Raw genomic sequence first — 23,536 nt, 5'->3', positions numbered from 1 at the left:
ACTTTCACAAAGAATGAAGAAATCCTCAAGCACTCGCCCTTCTTATACCTTCTGGAGGAGAACAGTGGGGGCAATTGTGATTGGTCCATCTGTTCTCAATCTCATTGGTTCAACGAACACACCATTCAGAGAGCTGTTTAATTCACCAATCAATAGCCGGCAATGAGAAAAGGCGGAAAATACCGAACTGAACCGTTTTTTTCAAATTTGAAAAGCCCGCCAATATATTTGTAACACAAGAAGCGGATTTAGTAAATAATGTCGCGTAAAGACAAAAATTTAAAAATCTCTCTTCTTTTACTCTGTTATTCCACATTTCCCGTCAGAACTTCCAGAATTTTTTACAATCCGGTTAAAATCCGGCTTCATTCACCGTTCGCTTTCAATCCGGCGGGAATAAAGTCCCATTTTGTAACGGGACAGATTCCAGCTCAATCTTTGTAAAAGTAACAAACCACAGATTGTGGATTGATACCTGTTCACAGGAGCTGCAGCGCGATCGAAACCGGAGCCGAGACTCCTGGTGTAAGAAGTCGAACAGTGACAGATCCTTCAGACTATTCTGTACTCGGTGTGAAGTCCCTTTCAGGGTTGCTGCTTTACAAAGGATTGCGGTTCTGAAAGTGATATTCCCGAATAATGAACAAACAAACGTGAAAAGGAGAAAGAAATGACTGAAGTCTAATCCACCGCCTTAAAACGGCTCTGAAGGGGCAGATGCGGGGGAAGGGGTGGAAAATGAACGGGAATGAGAGGATCAGGGATACGTTTTTGGTTATTGGGACTAAATAAAAAAGCGACACACAGATTAAACCGGGATGTGATTATGAGAATCTTCCAGATTTCAAGAGAAACTACAAAAACACAAGAGTTATAGAGAGACAGTTAGAATCAAACTATCTACAGTAAAACGATTCCATACACAGGGGTCGGTACAGCGTCTTCAGAGAGAGTGTGGGTGGCTCTTAAAAGAGCCTTTGTGTTTATTTTTTTTCAGTACATTGTGGAGTTTTACTTGGAGCTGGTGTACTTGGTCACCGCCTTTGTCCCTTCCGACACGGCGTGCTTGGCCAGTTCCCCGGGCAGCAGCAGGCGCACGGCGGTCTGGATCTCCCGGGAGCTGATGGTGCGCCGTTTATTATATTTGTAAACAATTTTACAACACCAAGTTATAGTCCAGCAATTTTATTTTAAATTCACAAGCTTTCGGAGATTTTCTCCTTCCTCAGGTAAATGTTAAATTATAATGGGCCAGGCGGGAAGCTTCACCCGCGATGCGCTCGAAAATATCGTTCACAAAGGAGTTCATGATGCTCATGGCCTTGGAGGAGATGCCGGTGTCGGGGTGAACCTGCTTCATCACTTTGTAGACGTAGATCGAGTAACTCTCCTTCCTCGACTTTCTCCGCTTCTTGCCGCCCTTGGCTGGTGCTTTACTCAAGGTTTTCTTGGCGCCCTTCTTGGGAGCTGCTTTCTTGTCCTCAGGCATTTTCAAACTCAATTTCAGACCCAGAAATGACCCAAATCCGCTCCGAGCTCGGATTAAATAGGCAGCCCCACAGCCCTATGGTAATGAGGGATGGGGGAAGGCAATGATTGTGATTGGGTCATTGGGAGTGATGCAACGTACATTTGTTTTCACTCTCTTATTGGTTTTTCAGATATCCAATCAGATTTAATACCTGCCACCAATCACAAACACGCTCACACTGCACATTGTCCGGTTTCAGCAATTTGTTCCGAACTGTTGCAGTTCTGCTTCCGGCCAGTAGATGTCCCCAAACCCCGGGTCATTGAAGTTTACAGATGAGAGAGGGACAGAAGATAAACTCATTCTTCACATTATATTGCACGGGTGGGATTTAGAAAAACTGGGAATGGGAAATATTTTGTTAGAAAAAACATGAGTTGTAATGCTGTGTTAAATGCTTGTAATTAATTTAGGGGGTATTTTCTATACTGAGGAAGAATTCAACAAAATACAACAAGACTTTCAGAAGCTTGCTGAAAGGCGGTATAAATGTCCATTGAATTTCCATATAGAAAGGTGTGCGGTGGTGCATTTTGCTCGGGGGAATAAGGAGGCCACATCCTGCTTGGAAAATAAGAGTCTGAATGGGGTAGAAGAGCAAAGGGATTTAGGGGTACAGATTGACAAATCATTAAAAGTAGCAACACAGGTTGATAAGGCCACAGAAAGCAAACACAGAAGTTTATTTCGAGAGGAATAGAATTGAAAAGCAGATAAGTTATGTTGAACTGTAATTTAAACTGTCAAACCTTCTGTCAAACTGTTAAACCTTCCCTTTCTGAAATCCGTGCTGACTATTCTTTATTATATTTTCGGTTTGTAGATGTTTTTCTATTGCGTCATTGAGTAAAAGATTCCATGATCACTCCAACCACCGACCTTTCGTTAACTGGTCTATAGTTCCCTGGAATTGTTCTATCTCCTGTTTTAAAATATAAGAATCACATTAACTGTCATCCAGTCCTCTGGCACTATTCCTTTTGTGATGATTTTTTCTATATATGTAACAGTGCCTCTGCTATCTCTTCCCTTGCTTCATTTAATATGCACGGATGCAATCCATCTGAACGAGGAGTTCAACCACCCTTTCGAACTCAATATCTTTATATCTTTATTGACCTCTTCCTCTCATACCACATTCACCCTGTTAATCACCCTGGTAAATACTGAGGCAAAGTAATAATTCAATATTTCTGCCATTTCTCTGACGTTACCTGTGAGTTGATCTTGTGCATCCATTAGTGGCCCTCAAGATATTCTGATTTTCCTTTTGTTATTTATGTTTCAGTGGAATAATTTACTTTTTCTTTTTATATTCCTTGATAATTTTATTTCGTAGTTCCTCTTTGCTTCCCTAATTGTTTTTTTGACTTCTTCCTAACCTCTTCCTATTCTCTTTTGTCATCTTCTTATTTAATATCTATCAAGGAGAAATTCCACCAGCTATTTGTGTCTGTTCAGGGGCTGATGTTTGGGAACTATTTATTGTCTGTGTTTAAATTGCTAGAAAACCAAATTCCAAACTCCAGAGAAACACTCTATTTTTCCCTCCTAATGAACTAACGTGCTGCAGTGGTGAGCAGAGCTGCCTTCGAAACAGTTAATTCTAATAGTTTTGAATCCCAGCACGATTAAATCACTAACACCAAGACTGGAACCGATCTGATGCTGTTCAGAGGGATAGTTTTTCCAAAACCGAAACAGTTCTAATTTGTATTAACAATATTTTAAAAATTCATTTATTTCCCCCATAATGTTGAATTTAACTCTGTTCCTTTGTATTATTATTTCCCCTGATCTGTACAGTGGATACGGGACACAATTGCTCGGATTCAGTGAAATTAATTGATTTTTTGAAGTTTTTCCCTCTGCTGATTCCCGTTCCTTATTTAAATTATGTCGGATTAACCTTTCTGATCTATGGAAGGGTCATAGTCCTGAACCGTTAACCCGAGCTTCCCTTCTCCACAGATGCTGCCGGACCTGCTGAGTCTTTCCAGCATTTTCGGTATAATATTTTGCATAATTTATCCTTTTCACCTTTGACGTTCGCCATTGAAACTTCCAGATTTGCGCTCAGTTTTTATTCGTGTTTCAGTTCGGTTTATTTGAATTAATATAAATCGTGTCCTGAGAAATCAGACAGAAATATTGCGCAATGTAGAGTGAAATTTAATTCACAACTTTGGAATGAGCAAAACAAAAACTTCATTATGAATCAATTGGCTTAATTTTTCACTGAAAAAATACGAGAGTAGAAGATACAGAGAGAAACTATTTCCTCACATTGCACATTTTCCTGTTTCTGTCACAACCACAGATAATGTGAATTTGTTGCACTCTGTTGCAGTTCTCCCTTACGGCCAGTAGATGTCAGACTGTGTGTGAGTGTGGGATTCATTCTGCATCTATCAGTCTCTGGTGCTGCGTGTGAGTGAGAGATTCATTCTGCATCTGTCAGTCTCTGGTGCTGCGTGTGAGTGAGAGATTCATTCTGAATCTGTCAGTCTCTGGTGCTGCGTGTGAGTGAGAGATTCATTCTGCATCTGTCAGTCTCTGGTGCTGCGTGTGAGTGAGAGATTCATTCTGAATCTGTCAGTCTCTGGTGCTGCGTGTGAGTGTGGGATTCATTCTGTATCTGTCAGTCCCTGGTATTGTATGTGAGTGTGGGATTCATTCTGAATCTGTCAGTCTCTGGTGCTGTATGTGAGTGTGGAATTTATTCTGTAACTCAGTCTCTGAGACAAAATGCAAGTCTGGATTCGTTCTATATTCTTATGTCAGGTTAGAGTCGATTGCTTGAAACAGTGTCTTTAATTCATTAATGTATGCACAGTCTTTTGTCGAGCATTAATTTGTAATTATGGATACACTTTGGGATTTTGTTTTAATCAAACAATGTGTGTGAGTTTTGGTGTAGGATTACATCTTAATCTCTGTGAAGATTATTGTGAATGATAATGTATGTTTCAATCTGTTACTGTGAAATTATTGGACTGGTATTGATTGTGCAGCTCAGTCTGCCCTGATGGAATTGATATTGTATCTTTCAGCATGACACTGAATGTGATTTATGGACTGGTGTAGCTCAGTCTGCACTAATGGAATTGATACTGTATCTTTCAGTCTGATTCTATGTAATATATTTAGACAAGTGTGTAAGGTGTAGCTCAGTCTGCGCTAATGGAATTGATATTGTATCTTTCAGTCTGATTCTGTGTAATATATTTAGACTAGTGTGTACGGTGTAGCTCAGTCAGCTATAATGGAATTGATACTGTATCTTTCAGTCTGATTCTGTGTAATATATTTAGACTAGTGTGTACCGTGTAGCTCAGTCAGCTATAATGGAATTGATACTGTATCTTTCAGTCTGATTCTGTGTAATATATTTAGACTAGTGTGTACGGTGTAGCTCAGTCAGCTGTAATGGATTTGATACTGTATCTTTCAGTCTGTTACAGTATGAGGTTTTTGAACTGGTATGTAATGTGTAGCTCAGTCTGTACAAGTCAAATTGATACTGTGGCTCAATCAGCTATAATAAGAATGATACTGTATCTTTCAGTCCGATACCGTGTGCGGTTTTTGAACTGGTATGTAATGTGTAGCTCAGACAGCATTAATGGAATTGATACTGTATCTTTCAGGCTGAGACTGAACGTGATTTTTGGATGGTATATAATGTGTAGCTCAGTCTGCACTAATGGAAATGATACTGTATCTTTCAGCATGGCCATGAAAGTGATTTTTGGACTGGTAGGTAATGCGTAGCTCAGTCTGCAGTAAAGGAATTATTACTGTATCTTTCAGTCTAATCCTATATGCGAATTTTGGACTGTATATAATGTGTGGCTCAGTCTGCACTAATGGAATTGATACTGTATCTTTCAGTCTGATGCTGCGGAATATACTTAGACTGATGTGTAATGTGCAGCTCAATCCGCACTAATGAAATTGATAATGTATCTTTCAGTCTGATGCTGCGGAATATACTTAGACTGATGTGTAATGTGCAGCTCAATCCGCACTAATGAAATTGATAATGTATCTTTCAGCATGACCCTGAATGTGATTTCTGGACTGGTATTTAATGTGTAGCTCAGTCTGCACTAATGGAATTGATACTGTACCTTTCAACATGTCAGTGAATGTGTTTTTTGGACTGTATATAATGTGTAGCTCAGTCTGCAGTAATGGAATTGATACTGTATCTTTCATCTTGACCCTGAATGTGATTCTTGGACTGGTATATAATGTGTAGCTCAGTCTGCACTAATGGAATTGATACTGTATGTTTCAGTTTCATACTGTGTGAGATTTATGGGCTGGTATGTAATGTGTAGGTCAGTCTATACTAATCAAATCGATACTATATCTTTCAGTCTTATACTGTATGAGAATTTTGGACTGCTATCTAATGTATACCTCAATCTGCAGTAACGGAATTTAAACTGTACATTTCATTCTGACACTATGAGGTTTTTGTACATGTATGTGAGTCAAATATGGGTAACATCTGAACTGGTATCTAATTTGTATCTCAGGGTACACTATTGGCATGAAGACTGCATCTTTAAACTCATAATGTGTGTGAGTTGTGGGCTGGTATTTAATTTGAATCTCGGGGTACACTATTGTGATTCATTCTGTACCTATCAATCAGTACCATGTGTCAGTTCTATCTGGTAGTTAATTTGTCGCTAACGCTGAACTAATGTGAGATTGACACAGTGCCTTTCAATCTGATACTGGGTGTGATTTTGGACTGGGAATTATTTATCTGCCGGTCAGCGGTAATGAGTCATTGTGAAATGGGAATTCCGTCTGTCTCTCCTGCTCTGTTTGACTGTTGGATTGGGATCAGTATGGGATTGACTATTTCTGCGGTGTGAGACTGTGGAACTGATGACCTGTCTGTGCCTCTGTGCTCTGTGAGTGATAATGTACATACTGTGTGTGAGAAGGAGCTGGCTGCACTGTTCCTTGTGCCTCGAGTGCAGGAAACATCACACTGATTCTGGGTCCTTCAAGGATTTGCCTGTAGAAAGAGAAAGTATGTCTTGTAACTCAAGAAGAGGTGAGGAGCAATGTAAATCGTGTCCTGAGAAATCAGAGAGAAATACTGCGCAATGTACAGTGAAATATAATGGGGTAAATTCACAACTATCAAATGAATGAAACAAAAACTTTATTATGAATCAATTGTCTTCATGTTTCACCGTCAAAATGTGCAAAAATAGGAGAGTAAAAGTTACAGACAGAAACTTTCCTCACATTGCACATTGTCCTGTTTCTGTAACCACGACAGATAATGTGAATTTGTTCCACTCTTTTACAGTTCTCGCTTACGTCCAGTAGAGGTCAGTTTCTGGTAATGTATATGAGAGTGGGGTTTATTCTGTATCTGGCTGTCTGTCTCTCTCTGGTACTGTTTTTGAGAGTGGGATTATTCTGCATCTATCTCTGGTACTGTACATGAGAGTGGGGTTTATTCTGTATATTTCAGTTTCTGGTACTGTATATGAGAGTGGGGTTTATTCTGTATCTGTCTATCTCTGGTACTGTATATGAGAGTGGGGTTTATTCTGTATCTGTCTATCTCTGGTACTATATATAAGAGTGGGGTTTATTCTGTATCTGTCTATCTCTGGTACTGTATATGAGAGTGGGGTTTATTCTGTATCTGTCTATCTCTGGTACTGTATATGAGAGTGGGGTTTATTCTGTATCTGTCTATCTCTGGTACTGCATATGAGAGTGGAGCATATTCTGTATCTGACAGTCTCTGGTGCTTTATGTCAGTGTGAGATTAATTCCATCACTGTCATTCTCTGGTGCTGTGTGTGAGTGTGGAATTAACTATGTACCTGTCAGTCTCTGGTACTGTCTGAGTGTGGGATTCATTCTGTATCTGCCATTCTCTGCTGCTTTATCTCGGTGTGGAATTCATTATGTAATTCAGTCTCTCAGACAATGTGCAAGTCTAAATTCATTCCATATTCTTATTTCAGTTCAGAGTATCGTATTTGAAACTGTATCTTTAACACTCCAAATTATATAAAGTTCTTTGTTGAGTATTTAATTTGTAAATATGGATACACTTTTTGATTTTCTTTAATCAAACAATGTGTGTGAGTTTTGGAGTAGTATTACATCTTAATCTCTGAACTCTATTGTGAATGATAATGCACCTTTCAATCTGTTCATGGTGAAATTACTGGACTGGTATGTAATGTGTAGTTCAGTCTGCAATAATGGGACTAATTCTGTATCGGAGTCGAATACTGTGTGAGATTTTTGGACTGGTATGTAATATGTAGCTCATCCTGCACTAAAGGAAATGATACTGTATCTATCAGTCTGATACTGTATCAGATTTTTTGACTGAAATGCAATGTGTAGCTCAGTCTGCACTAATGGAATTGATACTGTACCTTTCAATCTGACACTATGAGATTTTTGGACTGGTATGTAATGTGTAACTAAGCCTGCATTGATGGAATTGATACGGTATCTTTCAGTCTGTGACTGTGAGATTTTTGCACTGGTAAGTAATTTGTAACTCAGCCTGCACTAATATAGGTGACTGTGAGATTCACTTTGCATCTCTCAGCATCTGTTACTGCATGTGAGTGTGGGATTCATGCTGTATCTGTCACTCTCTGGTACTCTATTTGACTGTGGGATTCATTCTGTATATACATTCTCTGGTACTGTGTGTGGGTTTTGAATTATTTCCATATATGCAGTTTCTCATAATGTTTGTTAGTGTGGGATTGATTCTGTATCTGTCAATCTCAGGTACTGTGTGTGTGTGTGTGTGTGTGTGTGTGTGTGATTCATTCTGTATCTGTCAGTCTCTGGTGCTGTGTGTGAGTGTGGGATTCATTCTGTATCTGTCAGTCTCTGGTACTGTGTGTGAGTGTGGGATTCATTCTGTATTTGTCAGTCTCTGGTGCTGTTTGTGACTGTGGGATTCATTCTGTGTCTGTCAGTCTCTGGTGCTGTGTGTGAGTGTGGGATTCATTCTGTATCTGTCAGTCTCTGGTACTGTATGCCTGTGTGTGATTCATTCTGTATCTGTCATCTCTCGTACCATACTTGAGTGTGGGACTGAATTTATGTCTGTCAACCTCTAGTACTGTATGTGAGTTTGGGATTCCTTCTGCATCTTTCAGTCTCTGGTATGGTATGGTGAGTGTGGGATTCATTCTGTGTCTGTGTGTCTCTGTCCTGTATTTGAGTGTGACATTCATTCTGTATCTGTATGTAATTATTCTCTCAGATTATATTATGGTATTCAATACTGTCGCTTAATATATTAATATTTCAGTAGTTTTTCTCATTATTTAATTGGTAAAAATGGATACACTTTAGGATTTGATGCTGGAGGTTTTAATCAGATAATTTGTGTGCTTTTTGGACGAGTATTGAATGTGTATTTCTGTGATTACTATTGTGAATGATAATGAATCTTTCAAAATGATTTGGTGAATTGGTATGTAATGTGTAGATCAGTCTGCACTAAAGGAATTGATTCTGTAACTTTAAATTTTATTTTATAAGATTTTTGGACTCGTGTGTAATGTGTATCTCAGTCTGGACTAACAGAATTGATACTGTTCCTTTAAATCTCATACTATGAGTGTATTATAAACTGATATCTAATTTGTTTCTCAGGTTACACTGTCACAGCATTTCTCAATCTGATACTGTACGTGAGTTTTGCACTAGCAATTTGTATTCGAATGGTACACTATTTGAATGGATACTGCATGTATTAAACTCACATGTGTGTGAGAGTTCTGGGCTCAAATTCAAAAGGAATCTCGAGGAACGTTATTGGGATTCAACCTGTACCTTTCAATCGGGTACCATGTGTGATTTTTCTCTCGTATTTAATTCATGGCCAATGTTGCCCCTTTGTGAAATAGATAATCTGAGAGTGTGATTTTGGACTGGGATTTTTGTATCTCCCTGTCAGTGGGACTGAGTTCGGGGGAAATGGAACAGTGTCTGCCTCAACTGCTCTGTTTGACTGTGGATTGAAAATGTGTCTCTGGAATTTGGGATCATTGTGGGACTGAGTACTTCTACTGTCTGAGACTGTGGAACTGATGACCTGTCTGTGTCTCTGTGCTCTGTGAGTGATAATGTACTTACTGTGCGTGAGAAGGAGCTGGCTGCACTGTTCCTTGTGCCTCGGGTGGACGAAACATCACATTCATTGTGGATCCTTCACGGGTTTGCCTGTAGAAAGAAACATATGTCTGGTAACTCAAGAACAGGTGAGGAATTTTGAATATCCTTAAATATAAATCAGCGATTCGAACAGTGTCAGTGTCTGACTCCACTGCAGTACTGCAGCACTCAGCTTCTGCACACCAGGTGTGTTGGGCTGTTTTACAACAAGTTAGAGACATCCAGACACAACCCAACCCCTCCACTAACACATGAATGGTACGACCAGATGGGGCAGGGACCTTTGTACAAGTCAGGTTTCTAATCCCCTCTCCCATGGGACTAACCGTTCAAATGAAACCAAACAGCCGCTGTTCAAAATGTGTCCTTCACACTTCTCACCTGATGCCTGCAATTGATGCTCTTTGTATAACTCCCCACATCCTTACTGTCCGGCTCTGTTTCCACTCTTCACTGTCCAATAACAATAAACAGGGTGAGACTGGAACTAAACCAGGAACATTCACTCCTGGTTTGGGGAGAGAAAGCAGCAATGATTTTAAATAGCAGGTTCTTCCCATTCTGTCTCCCTTCCCCTGGACACACCCTGGACACACACAGCCCGAGAATGACCTCTCCCTTCCCCCGCTCACTCCATGTTCCGGGACCAGTTCCTGATCCACTCCGCCTCTTACAAACAGCCCCCGGACTCCCCCTGACCTTCCCCCGGACTCAATGCCGATCTCTGAGCCCATCTGCGGACACGGTCCCGAAGCGATGAGCTGCTGTAACGAGGCTGCTCTTTGCTCCCTTCCCCCGGGGGCCGTGATCTCTCCATTCCCGGCTGTTTTAAACCATCTTCTTCCGCTCACTGAGGGAATGGCGCCCACAGGCCGAGCTGGGGGAGGGGAGCGCGCATGCGCTCTTCTGCTCACCAAAAATCAGCGCTGGGGGCGGGGCTGAGTCACGCATGCGCAGATATCTGGTTTAATTCCCAATACAAAAATCGATGGAAACTTTCCCCAATTGGAATTTTTCCGAGTCTGAGCAAAGGAAGTGGGTCTGGGGGAAAGGTCAGAGGGAATGGGGTCCACAGGCCGTGCAGGAACAGGCACCAGAATGGAAAACAGATGGGATTCCACCAGTGCCTAACGCTGGAATCCAGACTGACTTTACAATCTCGAACTATTAAACTAGATGTTTCCATCCCTGCTGTTTCTCTCAGAATCTTCTGATGGTAAAGAGTCTTTCAGAGATAAAGTGAGCGGTTCTGAAATGAACCTATGGATTCTGTTCATTCTTGGCCCCTTTACTGATAAAACTGATGCGATGATTTCTCAGACCAATCCTGGAGAAACATCCGAGGTAAGAGTGAGTCGGTGTGTTTGTTGGGACCGTATAGCATTCATATCTGACAGTAAAAGTCACAGATTAACTTAACCGGAGTGAAACTCTCGGTCAATGAGAGTTATACCAAAAGGCCCTGAGCTGCATAACTGCAGATGGTAGAACAGGCAAAAGAGGGTTAAATGTCGCCCATTGTTTTTGTCACTCTCTGCACTGTCCCTGAGTTTGGGATTAAATGTGTCTCTGGTACAATAACAGTGAGAGATGAGACCGCATCTTTTGTCTCTCCAACGGGATCTTTCTGGATAAAACGCAACTTTACAGATCAGTCTGGAACAAATACTGTTTATGTCTGTCGTTCTCTCTCTCTCTGGAGCTGTATACGTATGTTGGATACTGTTGGCAAGTGTGATATAGACACACTGATTGGAAGTGTAAGACTGACAGTGTGTGTTTGTCTCTCTCTAGTGCTGAACATGAAGGTGGGAGACCGTCTGATATAAAACAGAGAGAATGAGATGTCTGGGCCGGGCCTCACAGTAACTGAGGATGTGTTCGGCTCCAGTCCCAGTTCATGCTCATTTTTTTAAAACAGATTCAGGGCGAGAGTCTCTGTGAGACGGTAACACTGGCAGAGAAATTCTGCGCCACAACTCAAACACCAACACACGAGATTCTCCAAATCAGCTGGAATAAGGTGTTTGTAAACTGCTGAACCCGTCTGCGAGGGGATGTGTGGGGAGATAGAATCGGGTCTGGGACTGCAATGGAAGGAGGCGGGTTGACTTGTTATCGAAGGGACTGTATTTAGGCAGGAATATTACTGACTGTTAATTGTAAGGGGTTTATTTAAAAGCTCCAGGCTTCTGGGAATCCGTGAATATGAAGACCGAGTCTGTAAGGGTTTTTGCGGAGCGCTGTGTTTTGGTTCTATTGTCGAGAAACGGTTTGAAATTGGCGGTTGGAGAAAGCTGGAGGTGGTATTTTCATTCTCACAGTCGTTACCAGGGCGATATGAGAGAGTAAACCAACTCAATATCAGAGTCACATTGAACATATCCATCTATATTCATTATACCAGACATCCGTGGAACTAAATTGCTACCGGGTTTGGATGTTCCAGTTTTATTTTTAATCGTCTGTAATGTAATAATGAAAACACTTCACTAAACAAGCCCACGGGAGGGCTGTTTTGGGAAATAGAAAAGCAATGATCGATACAGTAGCTCTTCTGAGGTTTGGGTTGAGGCACTTTGTTGTTACATTTTGCTGCGCCTGAATTTTGGGTGCTTGATGCTGACACCGAGTGCCTGAAGTGGGACACGGTCCCTTCCCAGTAATAGAGATCCTGACCATGATAGGAGCAATCGTTCCAACTAAACACAAATGATTTACGCTGTTGTTCTGGGTAAATGGTCCATTCTAACCCCTTCATCCTATGATCACCGTCTAATAGTCAAAGGCTGCCATGTTAGATCATTGCAATGTGCCAAACCCCATCTTATTTCAGGTTCTACAAAACTCTGTGTTGTTGCTTCAATTGTGGGAACCAACTCATTCCCACCCAGCCTCTGTATCCGCTCTCAGTCTCTCAACTCTTCCGGGTTTGTCCTTCTGTGAGTTGGAGCAAGTGATTCAGTTGCCGTTCCTCACAGCTCTCATGTCTCAAAGTAGCACTTCTTCGAAAATGGATACAACCGGCTTTTTACTGCTGTTTGGTGAGTCGTGAAACAATTTTATACCAATTCCCGGTCTGAGTGGGCAACTGTAAGCGGGAGAGTGAGACTGAACCCGGCGGTGTCCGAACTCCGGTATCTCATAATTTGGTGTGGAGCCTTCTGCATTGGAAAGCATTCAGAGCGGTTGCTTGCTTGTGCTGAATTCTCTGCGGGTAACGGTGAGGGGAGTGTAACGGTGAGGGGACAATCTCTCTTCATATCGGTATTAAAGTATCTCGGATCTAGTTTTTCTTTGACAATTGAATCTATGAGAATCTGTCTGTTAAAACCTACAGCTTTGACCAACTGTTGGTCACCTGACCTAATATCTCATTTAGCGGCTCGGTGTCACATTTTGTTTGATAACGCTCCTCTGAGGCGCCTTGAGACGGGGTGAAAAGGGGAGATATTGGTCTCCCGGTTGCCGAGTTACTGTCTACAGTGTAGAAGTAAGATGTATATAAAAGGAAAATTCAACGATCAACATCCACTGAGTTTGCTGATCTCCATCAAGGGGCGGGGAGGGGGTGCGGGGTGGGGATGGGTGATAGCAGCGATACCATTGGGCTCAGTGCCCCAAAGCCATTGAATGAAATATCGGCCAAGTGTCGCCTTATCGCATCTTATTGCATCTCGGACGAGCCCTGCTATTTCTGGCGGGGCAGTGGGACAAGCTTAATTGCTCATGCATCGAGCCGGCGCGGACTCGATGGGCCGAATGACCTGCTGCCGTGCTGTAACCTTCTCTGATTCCATGATTCTATGATACCATATGTTCCATGCTTGGAAGTGAGCATGCGCGTTAGGTGGGTGCAGTTATCCAGGGGTCACCACGGCTGACCTCAGGTCAATCAACCCCCTGCACTCAGACATGAGCAGATAATGCGGTGGGGTATTGGAGGGCGGCCCTGAGCAACTCCCTTCGTGAATACACCTCTTTGGGGGAGATAGAGAGAAAAAGGGGAGAAGAAAAATTTGAACACATTCAGTGGATAATCTAGTAAATATATTTTTAGTTATTCCGTTGGTGCTGAGACAGTGTTCCTTCTGTCAGAGGTTAAGTTCCTCTTTCTTTGAACGAACCCTCCTCTGAGTTGAAACCGCTGTTTTCCGCCATGAAGCCAACTGCTCTTACTGTTCTCTTCAGTACTGGCCATTTTCAGTTTGCTTGCTGATTTTTCATTCTCTATTCCATCTTGCATCTCGATTTTAGGGGTTTTGTGATATTTATGTGCGTATGTGTACTGTCTGTACGAATAAATGTTTCTGGTGAATAACTCAGGCGGCATTCAGCTCTAGGAATTTATTTTAACTCCACTTCCTCCTTCAGTGTGCTAGAATTGAACATGTCACCAAGATACAGATCAACACAATGGGTGGAGACTAATGTTCCACAATGAACGCAGTGCTGCAGCTGCAAGTTGTGCTCAGCATTAACCCCTTATCTCCAACTTTTCATGCTGTTTTTTGTAATTAGACCCAAGTGCACCTATTGATAATTACCATGGATTAATGGAATTAGTTACAAATTTACACCTCTCGATAGACCTTATTTAGTTATGATGGTGAAATGGAGAACAAGGGGGCACAATCTAATATATCCCCTTATTGCTAGCTTAGGAGATATTAGGTGGAATATTAAACATCTCTATCAATTTCAAGTGAATTCAATTCAATTTTATTAATAAATGAATGCCTGATAATCAGTGTGCTCCTGCACCACTATTAGGGGTGGATTTCAAAGAATTAATTAATTACTCGGTTAAAAGCCTATCAGAAAGATTGCCACAATATATTTTCATTCAATATATTTCAACACATTCATGGTTCTTCTACAATGTTCTTACTGTCAGGGGTTCCCATTCTGTTTGAGTGTTGTCCCTAAATAGATCCCCTTAATGAAAGCTTCGAAGATGTTAGTTGCAATATTAAATATTTTTATTCATTTTAAGTCCCTTGAATTGTATTTTATTAATAAATGAATGCCTGAGAATATATCTGTTACTGCACCTCTAATAGTGGTTGCTTTCAAGTGGTTGCTTGGAAGAAAATCAGAAAGATTGGCACAATGAATTTTCATTCAGTGTGTTTAAACACATTCTTGTTCTGCTGACTGTCCTTACTGTCAGCGGTTAAACTTCCTCTTTGTCCGAGGTGAAGCGCTTCTGAGCTGAAACCATTGGCTTCCGTTCTAAGTATTTGATATCACTGTTAAATTCTGCCTGCAATATTTTCAGATTCTTTACTTATTCATGTTCAATTTACTTCCTCCTTCCATACCGTTCACCTGAATTGTGACATTTGTAACAATGAGTAAACTGTTTGTAAAAGTATCGGTTCCCAGTGAGTTCAAACACCATTCTGTTCTCAATATTTAGACTCCACCTCCTCCTTCAGTATGCTGCAATTAACCACATCACTGAGATATAGATCTGCACAGTGGGTGGAGACTAATGTCCTTCAACAAACACAGTGCTACTGCTGACCGTTGCTCAGAAAAAAATAATGAAAGGTTTTAATCGAGAAGTTGGGGAGAGACTGTTTCCACTGGCAGGAGGGTCGGCATTTACCGTTTAATCTCCAACTACCACCTTCAAAGATTTGTGTATGTGAATCCCCAGGTCTCTCTGTTCATGCTCCCACTGTGCAATTTGATCATTTAGATTATATTGCCTCTTCTCACTCTTCTTTCCAAAATACATCACTTCACACTTCTCTACATTAAATGTCATCTGCCATGTGTTTCCCCATTTCACCAATCTACCAATGTCCTCCTGAGCTCTGCCGATAACCTTCTCATTGCTTATTAACATTTCAAGTTGACAAGAATCATAGAATCATAGAATCTTACAACGTGGAAGGAGGCCTTTCGGCCCGTTGAGTCCATGCTGGCTCCTTGAACGAGCTATCCAAATTAGTAATAAACCCCAATTATTTTATCCATAACCCTGCAAATTAGTCCCCTTCCAGTACATGCCCAATTGCCCTTTGAAAGTTCATATGGAATCTGCTTCCATCACCCTTTCAGGTAGTGTGTTCCAGATCTTCGCAAACCTCTTTATGTAAACATTTCTCCTCATTTCCCTCTAGTTCTTTTGCCAACTATTTGAAATCTGTGACCTCTGATTACAGACCACGTGCCAGCAGAAACAATTTCACTCTCCTTGCTCTATCAAAGCCACTCATTATTTTGAATACCTCTATTAGGTCTGCCTTTACACTTACCTGGTCGAAGGAGAACAACCCCAGCTTCTCCAATCTCTCCACATAACTGAAGTCCCTCATCCCTGGTATCATCCGGGTAAATCTCCTCTTTACCCTCTCCAAGACCTTGACATCCTTCCTAAAGTGTGGTGCCCAGAGTTGTACACTGCCAAGGCCTCGGTCACTTCCTTGCAACCATCAGAATCTACATCTCCTTACTTACTTCAAATCAAATTACTTCTGCGTTCCAACTTTGGAATAAACACTTTCACACTCCCTGTTGCCTAGACTTTGACCCGCCATTTGTCATCATGCTTCTGCGGCTGTGCAACTTCTCAACCACTCCCGTTCTTCAACCGTTGATGCCTTTGCCCCGAGTAAAATGTTTACTCTCTTCTATCCTGATCGTTCCTGCTGGTTTAATTCCAAGGGGTGCAGACTTGAGCATATCTGGATCACCACTGGTTCAGCCATCCATCACCAGATATGGCTGACCCAGAATTAGAACAAACACTATGTCCTCTCTGAAAACCGCGTGCTGCTCCAGAATGACCCTGGGGACCAAAGATAACCTCCAGCTTCTTTTGCCCACAACACACAATCTCCATAAATCTCTTTCCCAGCCCCCTCCACACTCTCCTCCAACAACAAATACGAGGACCTACTGAACTTCATGAAGTCTTACAGCACAGAGGAAGGCCTTTCGGCTCGTCATGCATGTGTCAGCTTTTAAATGAGCTATCAAATGAATCCCACTCCCCTGATCTTTCACAATCTCAAAGCATTTTTTCCCTTTTCAACTTTCTATCCAATCCACTTTTGGAAGTTACTATTGAATCTGCTTCCACCACCATTCCAGATCAGAACAACTTGCGGTGTAACAACATTTATCCTCATTTCCTTCTGGTTCTTTTGCCAATTAACATAAATCTGTATCCTCTGATTCCCGACCCTCCTGCCAGTGGAAACAATTTCTCACTACACACTCGGACAAAACCCCTCATAATTTTGAACACCCCTATTAAATCTCCACTTAACCTTCTCTGCTCGAAGGAGAACAATCCCAGTTTTTCCAGTCTCTCCACATAACCGAAGTCACTAAGATTAAGACCATCCATTCAGATGCCTGTGCTGCATCCCACAATTCCCAATATCACCAGCCCCAACCTCTCCTAAGGCTCCCCCATCATCCAGCCCTGATCCTGAGCCTTTTTCGAGTTTCCCTCCGATCTCCACGCATGTACTTTCCGAGCTGAGCTTGCCCATTAGACCCACCTCCTGCTCCCTTGACCTTATTCGGTGTAAACAGCTGACTACCCAACTTCCATTCCGGGCCCCAAACCAGGTGAAATTGTGAATGGTCAGTTTCCTCAGGTACTGTCCTCCTCTTGCCGTGAGACTGTTTGTTTCCTCTGCTTTCTCCCATTCTGATTGAATGCTGTACCTAAATACATCTCCTTATTCATGGCTTCGGCGATATTAGTTGCAATATTAAATATGTCTACGTATTTTAAGTGAATTGAATTGAATTTATTAATAAATCAATGACCATGAATAAGTCTGTTACTACACCTCGAATATTGGTGGTTTTCAAATAATTAAATAATTATTTGAAATTAACTTTCAGTTGAAAGCATATCAGAAAGATTAACACAGTGAATTTACGTTCAAAATGTTTAACCTCAGGTTTCCTTTTTATGTATTTGCTCTCACTGGTAACTTCAACCTGATGTTATATAGAATTTACAGCATGGAAACAGTCCATTCGGCGTAACTGGTCTGTGCCGGTGTTTATGCTCCACGCGAGTCTCGCCCCATCCTACATCAGCTAACCCGATCAGCATTTCCTTCTACACCTTTATCTCTCATGTACCTATCTCGCCTCCCCTTAAAGGCATCTATGCTATTCGCCCCAACTACTCCATGTGGTAACAAGTTTCACATTCTGACCACTCTCTGTGTAAAGAAGTTTCTCCTGAATTCCCTATTGGATTTATTGTGACTATTCTATATTTAGGGCTCCTGGATTTGGACTGTCTCACAAGTGGGAGTGTTTTCTCTACGATTACCCTATCGAACCACTTCATAATGTTTAAAACCTTTATCATGTCACCCCTTAGCCTTCTCTTTTCCAGAGAAAAGATCCACAGCATGTTCAATCTTTCCTGATGGGCGGAACCACTCAGTTCTGGTTTCATTCTTGTGAATCTTTTTTGCACCTTCTCCAGTGCCTCTGCATCCTTTTTTTAATATGGCGACCAAAAGTGTGCACAGGATTCTAAGTGTGGTCTAACCAAGGTTCTATATAAGTTTAACATAACTCATCTGCTTTTCAATTCTATTGCTCGAGAAATGAACCCCAGTGCTTTGTTTGCAATTTATGGCCTTGTTAACTTTATTTGCTACTGTTAATAATTTGTGAATCTGTACCCCTACATTGCTTCGCTCCTATGTCCAATTTAGACTCTTATTTTCCAGGGAGTACGTGGCCTCCTTAATCCTTCTACCAAAATGTACCATATAATATTTTCAAATTCTTTACTTATTTATCTTGTATTTTTAGTCCGCCCTCCAAAGCGATGACACTCATATTATGATGTTCGTGACAGTGAGTAAAGTGTCTCTCAAAGTACCGGTTTCCAGTGGATTCTAACACCATTCGGTTCTCATTATTTAGACTCCACTTCCTCTTTCAGTATGCTCGAGCTGACCATATCACTGAGATATAGATCTGTACAGTGGGTGGAGACTAATGTCCTTCAATAAACTCAGTGCTGCAGTTGCCCGTTGGGATCAGCATGAAGCTTTTAATCCCCAATGTTTCCATATCAATTCCCACCGTTAATGCATCCATCCATCCATCCCATAATAGAGCTCCGACACTTCTAATGCAATTCTGTTTCATGGTGTGGAGATGTGGGAATCCGTAAAAATGCACAGTGTTTGGATACACACCAAACCCAGCTGCTTTCCTTTATCTTTCAGTGACGGTTTCACTCAGTCCCAAAACGGGGCTTTTGTGCATTTTGAAGAACTTTTCACGCTGTTGTGTGTCAATGGGTTCAAGGCCACCTTTTGATAGTGACCATGGATTATTGGAATTATTTGCAAACGGACATCTTGTTAGACCTCACTGTGCACACAAATTCTCCTCATCTCGTCTCTGGTTCTTTTACCAATAATTTTCAATCTGACCCTTTGGCCACCGACTCTTCTGCCAGTGGAAACATGTTCTCCTTATTTACTCTATCAAAACCCTTCATGATTTTGAACACCTCTATGAAATGGCCCTTTAACATTCTCTGCTCGAAGGAGAACAATTCCAGCTTCTCTAGTCTCTCCAATTAATTGACGTTCCCTATCCTTGGTATCATTCCAATAAATTTCCTCTGTACCTTCTGTAAGGTCTTGACATCCTTCCTAAAATGTGGTGCCCAGAATTGGACGCAGCACTTCAGCTGCGGTCAAACCAATGATTTATAAATGTTTAGCATAACCTCTTTGCTTCTTTTCTCCATACCTCTATTTTTAAAGCCAATGATCCGATAAGATTTATTGAACAGATTTATTGACTTGTACTGCCACCTTTCACGATTTGTGCACATACACCCCCAGGTCTGTCCGTTCCTGCAACACCTTTAAAATTGCACTATTTAGTTTATATTGCCTCGCCTCATTCTTCCTCCCAAAATGCATCTCTTCACACGTCTCTGTATTAAATGTCATCTGCCATGTGTCTGCCCATTTTATTTCCAGTCTGTCTGAAGTCTGCTACTATCCTCCTCACTGCTTATTACAATTTCAAGTTGACTACAATTCGAACCGAGCTACAAGGTGACTTGACATTTTAGATAAATGAATGGTGGAAACTGGAACAAATGGATTTCTTTCTTGTGAAAATGTGATTCAAATCTTGTGGTTTCAACGTCATTTAATAACTTTAAATAATTTGGACACAGAAATAAATTATTTTGTTTCAAGGCTCAGTTAAAATTGCAGCATAATACACGATTAAAAGGCCGTTTATATCCTCCGATTTCTCCCAATCAGTTTGTATATAAGTCGCCTTATATCAAATATAAGAGATGCTGGGTGAAATTCTATCTTTGCATGTATTTTAACAGAATTGAATTCAGTGTTATTACTCAATGAAAGCCTGAGAAGCAGTCTATTACTGCAACTCAAAAGGGAATTAGGTACATACTTGAAAAGGAAACATGCAGAACTATGGGAAAAGTGCAGGCAGCTGGGACTAATTGGATTGCACTTTCAAGGAGCCGGCACAGGCACGATGGGCTGAACGTCCTCCTTCTGCGCTGGAACAGGCTATAACTTTATGATTCTAATTGTGGTGACACTCGAAAATTAATTATTCGGTTTAAAATGTATTGGAAAGATTGCCACAATGTATTTTCATTGAATGTGTTTAAACACATCCTTGGCTCTGATGCTCTGCTCTTACTGTCAGGGTTTAACTTCCTGTTTGTCTGAGGTGAAACGCTTCTGAGCTGAAACCTTGGGTTTCCGTTGTAAGCATTTCCTGTCGCAATTAACTTCAGCAATAATTATTTTTTGCTGCTTTACTTATTGGTATTCAATTTTCCTCTTTCTTCCATGCCGAGGACACCCGCATTGTGCAATTTATGTCAGTGAGTAAACTGACTGTAAAATTATCGGTTTCCAGCGAATTGAAACACAATTCTGTTCTCATTATTTAGACTCCACCTCCTCCTTCAGTTGTAAACAATTTTACAACATCAAGTTATAGTCCAGCAATTTTATTTTAAATTCACAAGCTTTCGGAGGCTTCCTCCTTCCTCAGGTGTCCTCCTTCAGTGTGCTCGAGTTCACCACATCAGTGAGATATGGACCTGCACAGTGGCTGGAGACTAACGCCCTTCAACAAACACAGTGCTGCAGCTGTCCGTTATGCTCAGCATTAACCCCATCATCTCCAATTTTTAAAATCTCAATTCCCACCGTGAATGCATCCATCCATTCCATAATGGAGCTCCGACGCTTTCATTGCAATTCTGTTTCGTGATGTGGACGCATGTGACGATCTGTAAAGATACACAGTGTCTGCACACACACTCCACACCAGCTGCTTTCCCTTGTCTTTTACTGACGGTTTCACTCAGCCACAAAATGGGCCCTTCGTGTTTTTTGAACAAGTTTTCATGCGGTTTTGTGTCATTTGGCCCAAGGGCATCTTTTGATACTTGTCGTGGGTAATTGGAATGTTTTACAAAGGGACGTCTCGATTGATTTTATTCAGTTATAGAGGGGAATCCAGAACAATTGGGCATGGTATTAAAATTAGAGCTGGACCATTTGGAGTGAAAGCAGGAAGTACTTTTTCAAACAAAGTGGAGTGGAAATCTGGAAATCTCTCAAGTTCTGGAGTGGGAGTTTAACCGAAACGGACCAAAATGCCACCAATGTAATCACACTGAGAAATATCCCTAAAACAATTCACGAAAATCAGCTTGTTATATTCATCGTCTGAAGGTGTTGGTGTTCATTTAACTAATTAATGTTTTCTCCTTTTAGTTATCTTTGGGGATCGGCTGAGCGTTTCTCAAGGTTAGTGTCGACGTTTTTCTCTAAAATAATGAAATTCAATAACTACTGCTCTAGACTGCTAAATCATTCAGTTAGTTTTTATGTAAATAAATTTGATTACTGTAACCAATCGTGTTGTGTCATTGGTAGCAGTAATACAGATCTGTATCTCAGCAGCTGTCATTGCAAAGGCACTATGGGATATGTCCATGTTATGGACAGTACATCTATACACCTACTCTGTCGTGGGTTACAAAACTGCAAACAGCACTCCAGGTGGAACATAGGGACATAGGAACAGGTGTTGACCATTCGGCCCCTCGAGCTTATTCCACCATTCATTTAGACCATGACTGATCTTGCTTAGATCACATTTGGAGTACTCTGAACAGATCTGATCTCCATTTTATAAAAAGGATATGGAGGGACTGGAGAAAGTGCAAAAAGAATTACTCGGATGATTCTGGAACTGAGAAGTTATACCTATCAGGAAATATTGAGCAGGCTGGGCCGCTTTTCTCTAGAAAAGAACAGACTGAGGGATGACCGGATAGAGGTTTTTAAGATTATCAAATGGTTTGATAGGGTAGATATAGAGATGGTGTTTCCACTTGCGGGGAAGACCAGACCTAGAGGCCATAAATATTAGGTAGTCACTAATAAATATGGAATTCAGGAGAACCCAGGGAGTGGTTAGACGGTGGAACTCGCTACCACATGGTGTAGTTGAGGCAACTGGCAGAGATGCATTTAAGAGGAAGCTAGATAAACACACAAGGAAGAAAGGAATCGAAGGATGTGCAGATAGGATTGGATTTGTAGGGAGGGACAATGGGATCATTTCTTTTCAACAATTTAAAGGTGATGAGTCCTTTTGTGATGTCCAAAGAACCGCTTAACGTTAAGGCAAATAATTTAAAACCTGACAGTAAATATAGTAACAATAATTGCAATAATATTTCGAAATAATAAAAATGATAACTACATATTAATATCAATCCGATTGCATTTTTCATATTGCTGGGTTTAAACCGATGATGTAACAATCTTTTCTTTCTCTTTTAGTTTATTTGACAGTTATGTGGAAAGTCGTCTCTGCAGGTATAACAATCCTTCATATTTCCAAACTGATTATGGGCCGAGTACAATTAATACATTGCAATTGACCGCGAGTTCTAAATAGCTATCGTTTTAATTTCATTCTAGTAACAACAATAATAAGAACAATGAGAAGAACACTAGGGATAATTTTAACTTTTAGCTGTAGTGCAAAACCGCCGATATTGGCTCAACCGTCCGTTATACATCGCTCCCGATTCCCATTTCTTTTGATTTCGGTGGAAGTAAAAAGTGGGAAAGGTTTATAACCGATGGCCGATCCGATATGGCCCGTTTTACTTAATCCTCAACAATTCAAATGAGAGGAAAGTGTAATTAAGAAGCAGGATGTTCCGTTTCATAACTATGCTCAAAATACTTCAGTGAATGAAAAGTGACGCATTATGTTGACTGCGAACTATAGTCCTCGCTTCCAACTTCCCATAACAACCAATTAAATTGCTCCCCGTTATAGTGAGGAGCGGAGGACGGGGAAATCGATCCACTAGACTCTGCTCTATTTCTACAGTTTAAAAAAGGTTAATATAGAAAACGAAAATATGGAAAGACAATAGACAAAAACTTTCCGGTAAAGAAATGTTTCAATGGATTACAAAAGTGACTCTTTTCAATCTTCCCTCATTTAGATGAGATCACGTTACGATTGGTGAACGGGAGAGACGCTTGTTCCGGAAGAGTGGAGATGTACTATAATAACACTTGGGGAGCTGTGTGTGATGATGATTGGGACATGCTTGATGCGAACGTCGCCTGTCGGCAACTGGGCTGCGGACCCGCCCAATCAGTTCCTGCTAACGCTCATTTTGGAACCGCGTCTGGGTCTTTTTGGTTGGATGATGTTCAGTGCAAAGGGACCGAGTCGACTCTG

General features: G+C 41.1%; 1 long non-coding RNA gene across 2 annotated transcripts; it reads right to left on the bottom strand.

Annotated features, from left to right (window-relative positions):
- Window positions 1-1,169: 1,169 nt before the first annotated feature.
- Window positions 1,170-10,245, bottom strand: LOC137316657 (uncharacterized). Of its 2 annotated transcripts, none has more exons than XR_010961573.1 (4): window positions 10,118-10,245; window positions 9,698-9,784; window positions 6,486-6,572; window positions 1,170-2,111 (listed from the first exon to the last, which is right to left on the bottom strand). It is a non-coding gene; the product is annotated as an uncharacterized lncRNA (long non-coding RNA). The 2 variants fall into 2 exon arrangements; XR_010961572.1 differs by lacking the exon at window positions 1,170-2,111 and adding an exon at window positions 2,119-2,453.
- Between the last annotated feature and the right edge of the window lie 13,291 nt (window positions 10,246-23,536).

This window comes from Heptranchias perlo, unplaced genomic scaffold, assembly GCF_035084215.1.
Source record: "Heptranchias perlo isolate sHepPer1 unplaced genomic scaffold, sHepPer1.hap1 HAP1_SCAFFOLD_60, whole genome shotgun sequence".
In the NCBI taxonomy this organism is placed as follows: Eukaryota; Metazoa; Chordata; class Chondrichthyes; order Hexanchiformes; family Hexanchidae; genus Heptranchias; species Heptranchias perlo.
The sequence above is the reverse complement of the archived record's forward strand: the minus strand, read 5'-3'. Positions and strand labels throughout refer to the sequence as shown.